The sequence below is a fragment of the Podarcis liolepis genome (genome assembly GCF_965112155.1).
Source record: "Podarcis liolepis genome assembly, chromosome: W".
Taxonomy (NCBI): Eukaryota; Metazoa; Chordata; class Lepidosauria; order Squamata; family Lacertidae; genus Podarcis; species Podarcis liolepis.
This window is the reverse complement of record NC_139568.1, coordinates 37,256,396-37,264,218: the sequence shown is the minus strand read 5'-3', so window position 1 is coordinate 37,264,218 and position 7,823 is coordinate 37,256,396. Positions and strand designations below refer to the sequence as shown.

Genomic DNA, 7,823 nt, shown 5'->3' with positions numbered 1-7,823 from the left:
GTTCATGTCACCCCTTTCTCGCTGTTCAATCTCGCCTTGAACCTGTTGCGCAATAAACTTGGATCTTCTGCAGTTTGCTCCTGTCTCCGGCTGAGCTCATTTTCCTCCGCAGGGACCCGCGGACTTAGTCCGCCGAGCTGGGTGGCAGAGCAGCCTCGCACCCAGATTTTACCATAACAATTAGGAAGAACATTCTGACAGTAAGAGCTGTTCGACAGTGGAATTTGCTGCCAAGGAGTGTGGTGGAGTCTCCTTCTTTGGAGGTCTTTAAGCAGAGGCTTGACAACCATATGTCAGGAGTGCTCTGATGGTGTTTCCTGCTTGGCAGGGGGTTGGACTCGATGGCCCTTGTGGTCTATTCCAACTCTATGATTCTATGGAGCCTGGCAACCCAACAAAGCAAGATGCATACGCGAGGGCACTAACAATGAGCAAAAAAAAGAGGCGAGAGCACAGTTTAGCCTTTTGAGAAGCAGAGGGGCTTATGGAATCTTTGTGTCAAGTTTTGCAACCTCTGGGGAACTTGCTTGTGATGCTGCAGTTACTTGGCACAGAGAAACGAAACATCACATCTCTCTTAATTGAACCATCCTACAGACTGGAAGTACTGTACATTACGAGTGCATGGCGAGTTGCTGCCAAATGTTTGCCTGCTTGATTTCCCTAGCACATAAGCGGACTTCAGTTGAAATCACATGTGGGCATGTAAGCATGAACTGAAACACTGGCAGGCATTTCTGTGGACACAGATGTAATTTTCTTCCAGCTATGATCATGGGGACAGCTGTACCTGACTCTGTTTACAGTCCAAATTGCATTAACATTTCCCTGGTTGGAAAGACAGACACAGCCGAAGAGGCTACATCTGGTCAAGTGTAGAAGGAAGTCAGAAAATGGGTGATTGATACCCAAGTCATTTCTTTCCCCTGGGATGTAAACAGGTTTTGCCTTCTCACCCACGCCCCACCACTTTCATGTGACAAAGAGTGTTCTCCTTAATGGAGAGCGCTGGTTGCGGTGGGGTCTATCAGGCCACCCCCCCCCTTGGTTGCCAGGCAGGATTGGAAAGTTGGCCTGTGGCAATGACTAGTTGGTTGAGTTGCTGGGGCAATTTATGTGTTGCAATTTGGTGGGAGGGATCTAATGCTTTATATTTTGTGCACGCAGCTTGGACACTTTCTCTTTGCTGCGTGCATCGGAACACCCGCCCGCCCGCCCGCCCTAAATTTAAGGGTTTTCTGCGTTGACCTTGCTATGCCTGTCATGGGGTCATCTGCTGTTGTGGCAGGGGACTGGTAGGAATTTTGTCCATCTGGCTGATTTGTTTTTTGCCTACTGCAAATCGTCACAACTTGTAAGTTGCGGTTAGGCATTGGTTATCAAATTGGTTGGAAGAGGGGCAAGGATTGGCTGGGCCTGCCCCTCCAACGCTGCTGCAGAAAGGGAATTCCGTTAAAGGAACCCAGGGGCTTGCCATGTTTTTGTCCGAATCCCTGGAATGGGGCTAGGACCGGCGAGCCCTAGGGAGCATGCGGGGAGAAGTGAGGGCCTGTCGCTCAGCTCCATTTCTCCCCAATATTGTTTTCCCTTACTGGCTTTCAGTGGAATCCGGAAGTAAGTTCTGTCCCCAGGCGGGGGGCGGGGGGGACGACGACAGATAGTCTTAACCAATGCCTAAGCAATCACTAACAATCATGTATGTTAATAAAGTTGTGGCCAAAATTATGCCAAAAACCTTAAACAAAAATGATGTGTCTTTCTATGGGTGAAAGAAAATCAAAAGCCTTTCTGCCTCGCCCCTTTCTCCTCTAAGAACGCTGAAGCCTCATTATCAACAGCTGTGTCTTTCCCCAGCTATTCCTTTTCCAGCTTCTCTTCCAGCTAGAGTCCCAATAGCATCCAAAAGAGTCACAGATTCTCCATTACTATTAGCAAACAACTATGGGAACTGTAAGTGACGATTGTTTAAATGTTTTCACACTTAATATTAAAGCAGCACAATCTTTTGGAAACATTGGCTTTGAAATTTTTGGTCCGGGCCTAAAGCTTAAGCTTGAATAACGCCTAAACGCAATAGGCTATGCAAAGCTGCCTTTGCTTTTTGCTACTATAAAAGTTGTATTAATAGTTGGTTTTTATGTAGTAGGAAAACTGATAAACCAAATGTTAAGTAGGTACAAATATTATGTCTAAGTAAATAATTTTCCCCACACACAAACAAAAAAGATAGTTCCCGTCCTCAAGTTTACAATCTCATTGCTAATCCTTTTTGGGTAGTCTGAAAGCTTTTTTTCTTTCTTTTTTAAGGTGGGGGAAACCCGAGATGAAAGTAGGAATGTGTTTAAGCTAAAGTTGAATTGTAATGTTTGTTTATAATGCTTCTGAATTTCATGGACTGGGAAAAGCCTCAATGACCTTGCTCCCAGCCCTTCCCTTGCTGCAAAAAATAAAATAAAAATATCTACAACCACAGGAGTTTCACCCCACATTGCCTTAGATGGCTAAGCTAACATGTTTAATTAGAGAAAAATCGTTACTAGCATTTGTTAAGGATTGGAAGTTTCCTATGGACCTTTTGTGTGAAAGACAAAATGAACTTGCAGTATCTGAATTTGAAGATTGAAAAAAAATACTCTCTTTAACATTCTATTTTCTATAAACCAGTATCATACGTAGCTACTGAAACCCAGAAGTCCTTTTATTCTAGTCTCTCCCTTTAGTTGTTTTCTTTCTTTCCTTTTGTCTTCTACTTTTGTTTTCTCTTTTCCTTGTACTTTCTTCCTTCTGACTTTCTTTCTGCTCTTTCTTAGCTTAAGTAGCTGTTTTAACTCAGTATATTATAAAATATATATTTATAATGAATATTATTTCTGTCTGTCTTAGAACAAGTATCAATCAATAAATACAAACTTTTTTAAAAAAGGATTTTTACACCACAAACTCTTTCCCCAGTGTTCTATCGCAAACTGTTCCCCCAAGGAAAACACCCTAGCAGTTTCTTGCTGCAGCCCCAGCCCCAAACCTCACCCTGCCAGCCCCACAAATCCCACTCCCAGCCAAGTTCTGTATGCCTCACCCCTTCCTTCTCCTCTATAAGTACCCCGAAGCCTAATTTTCAACAACTGTGTCTTTCCTCAGTTGCTCCTAATCCTGCAGATATCCTCCACCTGCTGTCCAGGGACCCAATACAGCATCTATGCAAGAGGGAAATCCAGAGGCCTGACATCAGCACACCCTGTGGCATGACTGCACAGCCTATAGTGGCAAAGGACTGAGGACCCCCAAAATTTTAAAGAAGGGGTGGGCCCCTTCAAAATTCCCTGGGACAGTGAGACTTTAACACTCCCTATGGTGTGCTTGAGATATCTAGGGGGTCAAGGTACTCCCAAAATTTTCAATAGGCGTGGGCCCCCTCAAAATTCCCTGGGATCACACAATGTCAGCACACCCCCATGGTGTGCTTGTGACATATACAGGATGGGGAGGCCAAGGACTCCAAATTTTCAAGGGGGTGCCCCCCTCAAAATGCCCTGGAGCGGTGTGATGTCAGCACATGCCATCTAAGGGGACATGGGCTGAGGGCCCCCAAAATGTTGAAGGGTCCCCCTCAAAATTCCCTAGGGTCATGTCATGCAATTTCAGCACACCACATGGTGTTCTTGTGCCATCTAGGGGGGCATTGGCTGAGGGGTCCCAAAATGTTGAAGCGCCCCCACAAAATTCCCTGGGGTCATGCAATTTCAGCACACCCCATGTTGTGCTCATGCCGTCTAGGGGGACATGGGCTGAGGGGTCCCAAAATGTTGAAGCGCCCCCACAAAATTCCCTGGGGTCATGCAATTTCAGCACACCCCATGTTGTACTCATGCCGTCTAGGGGGACATGGGCTGAGGGCCCCCAAAATGTTGAAGGGCCCCCCTCAAAATTCTCTAGGGTCATGCAATTTCAGCACACCCCATGTTGTGCTTATGCCATCTAGGGGGACATGGGCTGAGGGCCCCCAAAATGTTGAAGGGTCCCCCTCATAATTCCCATGTCTATTGGGACATGGGCTGAGGGCCCCCAAAATGTTGAAGGGTCCCCCTCAAAATTCCCTGGGGTCATGCGATTTCAGCACACCCCATGTTGTACTCATGCCGTCTAGGGGGACATGGGCTGAGGGCCCCCAAAATGTTGAAGGGTCCCCCTCATAATTCCCATGTCTATTGGGACATGGGCTGAGGGCCCCCAAAATGTTGAAGGGTCCCCCTCAAAATTCCCTGGGGTCATGCAATTTCAGCACACCCCATGTTGTGCTCATGCCGTCTAGGGGGACATGGGCTGAGGGCCCCCAAAATGTTGAAGGGTCCCCCTCATAATTCCCATGTCTATTGGGACATGGGCTGAGGGCCCCCAAAATGTTGAAGGGTCCCCCTCAAAATTCCCTTGGGTCATGCAATTTCAGCACACCCCATGTTGTGCTCATGCCGTCTAGGGGGACATGGGCTGAGGGCCCCCAAAATGTTGAAGGGTCCCCCTCAAAATTCCCTGGGGTCATGCAATTTCAGCACACCCCATGTTGTGCTCATGCCGTCTAGGGGAACATGGGCTGATACCGTGGGATGCACCACTGAATTTTTCTTCAAACATCTGTGGGCCTGGTGTGACACAATATCAAATTTCATTGGACAACATTGTTTTTCACACATGCATGCTTCTCTTCCCCCCTTAAAATGGAAGCAACTAAGTAAAGATACACTGCCTCCGATTCTCATAACCCTTAGATTTTCATAGTTCACCAGAGCAGCTTCGTCACGCTGGCCACGTGACCCGGAAGTGTCTGCGGACAGCGCTGGCTCCCGGCCTCTAGAGTGAGATGAGCGCACAACCCTAGAGTCTGTCAAGACTGGCCCGTATGGGCAGGGGTACCTTTACCTTTTACCTTATCCATTCTCTCAACCAACAAAAACACGCCGCCTCGTGGTAAATTTTTAGATCTGGCAGGGAAAAACCGCCTCTTTCTTTTGCATCTGTCAATATTTTATACTCAATTCTTGGCTTTTTAACCTGCTAGATAAATTTAGACAATCTTCTTTGCCATACATTAAATTGTTTTGTTCCACTGATAACCGGAATTGTCTGAAATCAAAACAGCAGTCTCAGTAACACGTTCATTTTGATAGTTGAGAATCTACCCATCATTGATAATTTCATTCTTATATATACTTATATTCTTTTGAGCCTACACCAATCCCCTTTATTTCTTTTGTTGCTTCTATTTTCCTCAACAGGACCTCTAGTATTGTTATAAATAACAATGGCGATAGCGGGCACCCCTGTCTGGTTCCCTTTGTTATCTCAATTTTGTCTGTGAAGTTATTATTAACTATCAATTTAGCATATTGTTCCAAATAAATAGCCCGAATACCATTTAAACGTTTTTCACCGATATCCATAAATTCTAAATTTCTTTTCATAAAATGCCAAGACACATTATCAATTTTTTTTTCAGCATCCAGAAACATTGGGGCGGCTTGTTTGTCTCTCCTGGAGTCCAGATATTCCATTATATCAATTATATTTCTTTCTCCCCCCCCCCCACGGAATAAATTTATTCACAGGAAAAAAAGGTGCGTGGGTTTTTTAAAAAGTGAAATCACTCTCATCATTTATTAAGTTAAAAAACAGCAATTGAAAAGCACCGATCAGACATTGCATTTCGAAGCCTCCATCGCAAACTCAAATCTGGTTGCAATTTTTTGGGGGGAGGGGAAGGATCTTGGCTTTTTAAAAAGGGATTCGGCATTCGGGGAATTCCAAGATGCAGGATAGAGACGCATTCGGGGTGGGCTAAAGACCTCAAGGGATCCCACTCTGACATTTGGAAATCTCTCCTCTCCTAGGGCTCCCTTCTGGCTAGCCTAAGGGAGGAGGGAGGGGCGGGGCTGGCTGCCCTGGCGTTGGGAGATGGGGGCCACATGGGGAGAGAACGGGGTGTCAAGGGGCCATGGCGATCCAGCCGAGGATGAGGAGGGAACCACCATACGGGGCTGCCTTGGTCAGGATCGGGTCCCCTGTCACGGCGTGGTAATACAGGGCGCCAGAGAACATCCCCATGCCCAGAGACAGGATGCTGCCGGCCATCATGGGATAGCGGCAGTGGGGCACAGCCAGGAGGGCCAGGCTGTGGAGGAAGTGGTATTTGTTGGCCATCTCGTAGAGCTCTTTCAAGTCGTCATCTCGGTCGCTGCGACGGAAATCGTGAGCCCCGTAGGCGGCCGCCCCGACGGCTGCAGCCCCGCTCAGCGCAACAAGCCGTCAGAAAAACGCCCCGGCGCCCGACATATCAATTATATTTCTAACATTGTCCTTCATCTGTCTACCAGGTAGAAATCCAGTTTGGTTCTTTCCAATCTCCTCTCCAAATACATTTTTAAGTCTATTGGCCAATATACTGGCAAATAATTTGTAATCATTATTTAGGAGCGAGATTGGCCTATAATTTTTCACCTGCCTTATGTCCGTGTCTTGTTTGGGAATTAGTGCAATATGGGCTTCTTTCCAAGTAATATATTTTCTTTTTTTAAGAGGAAAAACACATTGGTTTAAAACGTTATATATTTCCAGCCTGATGTGTTGTTGTTTTTGAAGCCAAATTCAATGGAAATGCATTGTTTGAAGAGTGAATAGATGTATATGCAGAATATGTAAACGTGCACTGTGAAAGCTTTGTAATATTACTTTTGTGATTTTGGGTAATGTCAGGGAACTGCCATCGGAGGGACAGGTGGTGGAGGGGCTCAGGGAGGAAGGAAGAGACTCAACAGCTGAAGCAGGAACCAGCAGGGGGAGGAGTGGATCTCTGAGGGAATGCGAGCAGGAGGGAGGGCTCAGAGATGCTTCCAGCGAGAACAGTGGGGAGGTATCTGAAGCTCCCATAGGGAGACCCACGCCTCGCTCGAAACTGTCACGCCGTGAGTCCAGAAGGCGGGTTTCCGTTAAGGAGCTCTTATGTTGGAGACGATTCCGAAAACAACCACTGTCGGAATCTACAAGTGACTAGGGCAGACATGTTTGTGGAGCTCTGTCACACACAGAGGTTTGTGGAGTGGCACAAACTCTGAGGGAGCACGATTTTACGCACAAGCAGCTAATCATCCCATCACAGCATTCCGACAGTCTTTGTAAGCTGTTTGTGCAGGAGCAGGCATCATGAGCGACCCAGCCGGAACCGAAGGAGCAGGGGTTGGAGCTGGTCCAAGCTTGGAAGAAAGGTACCGAGCGTTGGAAATCCAACTTGCGCTGCAGACGGCGAGGCTTGAGGAGAGAAGGGCTCAGGATGCAGACAAGAAGGGGAGAGCCACCCAGTTCACCAGAAAGGTACCAGGATTGGTGCAGAAGTTTGGGGGGGGACCCCAAGGACTACCATGCCTTTAGGACAGAGATGCAATATGCCCTTAATGTGCAGTTTGATGAATTCCCTGATGAGGAATCGCGAGTTGCTTTCGTGATTGGGCATCTTGAGAGGGGGGCAAGGGACTGGGTTCGACCCCTGATGGCAACGCACAATGACGTCCTAAAGGACACCATGAAGTTCTTTCGTGCAATGGATATCATGTTTTCCAGTGATATTGAGGAGGGAGTGGTGCGCAGACAGCTAATGGCTTGCAAGCAGGGGAGCAGATCTGTCCGTGAGTACTGGACTGAGTTTACCATGCTGGTTCACAGATTGGGGTGGGATTTATCGGCGGCACCCATTCAGATGCTATTTGAAGAAGGTCTTTCTTCGGCTGTGAAAGACGAACTGTCCCGGAGCCCCAGGGCGGGGTCTATGGATCAGCTGA

At 47.1% G+C, this 7,823-nt stretch overlaps 1 pseudogene across 1 annotated transcript; it reads right to left on the bottom strand.

The window, feature by feature from the left end:
• Nucleotides 1–5,744: 5,744 nt before the first annotated feature.
• Nucleotides 5,745–6,324, bottom strand: LOC310697854 (transmembrane protein 256 homolog; annotated as a pseudogene). Its single transcript has one exon. The product of its transcript is annotated as a transmembrane protein 256 homolog (transcript).
• Between the last annotated feature and the right edge of the window lie 1,499 nt (nt 6,325–7,823).